We start from the raw sequence: 2,712 nt of genomic DNA, 5'->3' as shown, positions 1-2,712 counted from the left end.
ATTGAGATTGAGTATAAGTGTAAAGTTGAATATGTGTTAAATTGTGAGATACAGTAAACATGTGATGACGGATTATGACATTATAAAATGTTAAATTGTGAACATGAGATTTGATTGTGAATAAGTGTGTGGTTAACATAACACAAATTGGATCCCTTATGCATCACTATGTTGCAATTTTAGTCATGTTAAAAAATTGATAAATTCTCATTCAACGGTAACTTAACATAAAAATTAAATTGGTCACTTTTCATGATTAATAATACATAACCATATAATCATGTTAATTAGTTTATTATAACTACTAATTCTATTGGTTGTTAAAGTGAGTAAAAAAAATATGCAAGAAAAGTAACAAAGCATAAAAATTCTTGCAGTGATCAAACCATAAGCAACATCGAAAAACACTGCAAAACTATGGCACTACAAAAGTCATCATTAAATTCTCTATCCATTGTTTATTTATCAATCATCAACCTAGTATCTTCTAGGCGAAACCAAGCTTTGAACATAATGAGTACCGCTAACCCAACGGATGTTGCTGGAAAGTTTACTGTGTTTTACCGTATTATCTCTCCCATCGTATAAAGTTGCTCGAAATGGAGGACATTCATTATTGTTAAGGATGAGGACACAACAATTCTCAAACAAGCACAATGGTAATAAATAGCATGGCATGCGATTAATTTGAAGATCTTGAATAGCAATGTTCAGTTCAGTAATCGAGTCCAAGAATTTTGATCCCCAAACTCTTTCATTGATGAGATTGGTATTTTTGCTGCTCATTTAAAAGTGAAGTGAGTCAGATTAACTCAATCCGTTTACATCTCAACTTGTGGTGAGGCAACCCATGTAATCTAGATTGACTTATTTTGACACCCCTAAATTAAAACAATACAAATATCCTTAAGTTTTTGGTTTAATCATTGTCAAAAGTCCTCAAACTAGTAGTAACAAAATGATCAATATGAAATACTAATTTAAAATAATGGAACATTGTAAATAGGGATAGTTCTACACTTCTACTTCTATCATAGTGTTTTATTTCAGCTGCTAAAACAAGACAAATGAGAACAATAGTAAACTAAAAAGGAAACAGTATTTAGAGAAAAAATAAAAACAATAATAAATGAACATAAAAAGGTAGAAAATTCAAAGAAAAAGACTTAGTAGAAAACTAGAAATGAAACACAGATTACTGACTTTGCTCTAGCAGAAGCACAAATTCAAGGTTGAAGATCTCAACTCTAGATCTCCAAACAGATTTCGGAGTCAACGGTCTACTTCAAGAGAACCATTGACCCTGTAACAGAGAAGCGTGTTATTGAGTCCTGGCTATCCATTACAAAAATCCTATGACCAGAGACGAGAGGGAGTGAGAATATGGTGGGTGCACAATGCACATGTGGGTGAAGTACGAAGAAGAAAAATTACAGGCAGAATGTGTGGGTGGAAGTATGAAGAAATTAGGTTTTACTTTTTATTTTATTTTAAGGTTTAGTAACTACTAAATCACTTCTTACTTATAACTTATAGTCGTGATGTCTGACTCAAACACCAATACTAAGTTCACTAAAATTACAAACTTTGTACATCGATCAAATGTTACAAGATGAGTTAAAAATGTTACTCCTACAAAATATATACTAATTACAGACTTTTATTGGGGAAGAAAGCAACACAATATTTTTAACAGGATTTCTCTTATGAAATGAAATTAATGTGAGATTCACTAAATCATATAATAGATCTTACTTTATATTTAGAGAAACACACATAAAATTCATCCAATAATATTAAACAGTTTTTCTTATAGATTAATATGAATAATTTTCATTGAAGATAATTTTATTTAAGTTTAATAAATTTATTATAGATATAAAATTTTCCTTTTAATATTGTATACCTAAAACTCGAAAACTCGAAGTTAAGACTTTTGATATTAAAAAGAATTAACTACACACCAACACACATGAGAAACATCAAATTTAAAATTATTTGATTTGTATATTTTATTTATTTTATGGACTAGGTACTTCACTCCATAATTTGTTTTTCCTTCCTTAACCAATTATTGCTGGTAAGCATTTGCGAAAAGAAAATAATTACTTAAGCCACCACAAAATCAACTAAACTTCCACCTTAGGCATCTGTACTTTTTCTCTCCCTGGTGTTCATATACAAAATAAAGCTGAGGGAAAATCCAGCAAAGCAAATCCTCGACGTGCTTGCAATACCACAGCCTCCATCTCTTGCAGAAAATAAGGGGAAGAATGACTAATCCTAAGCCAAAAATGAATCCCAACTCACCACTTAAAAAATTCCAATCAATTGAACTTTTTGTTTTATAGGTTGAAGATGGTGGTGTTGGTGACCCTTTTACCCCATCATCAATACAACTTTTGGTTAGTGGAGGTCCACACAACCCTTCATTACCTTCAAAGGAATCTGCTTCAAAAGACTGAATCTGAGTACCTGTTGGAATTTGTCCCACCAAATGATTAAATGAGAGATTCAAAACTGAGAGGAAGGATAAAGTTGCAATCCCTGTGGGAATCCCTCCACTCAAATTGTTATTTGACAAGTCTAAGGACTCAATTTGTGTCAAGTTCTCCAGAGATGATGGGATATGGCTTGAAAAAGCATTATGTGACATGTTTAGAACTATCAATGCCTTGAAACTCATAAGCTCTTCTGGTAGTGGACCTTCAA

The sequence above is a fragment of the Glycine soja genome, chromosome 18 (genome assembly GCF_004193775.1).
Source record: "Glycine soja cultivar W05 chromosome 18, ASM419377v2, whole genome shotgun sequence".
In the NCBI taxonomy this organism is placed as follows: Eukaryota; Viridiplantae; Streptophyta; class Magnoliopsida; order Fabales; family Fabaceae; genus Glycine; species Glycine soja.
Note: the sequence above shows the minus strand (reverse complement) of the source record.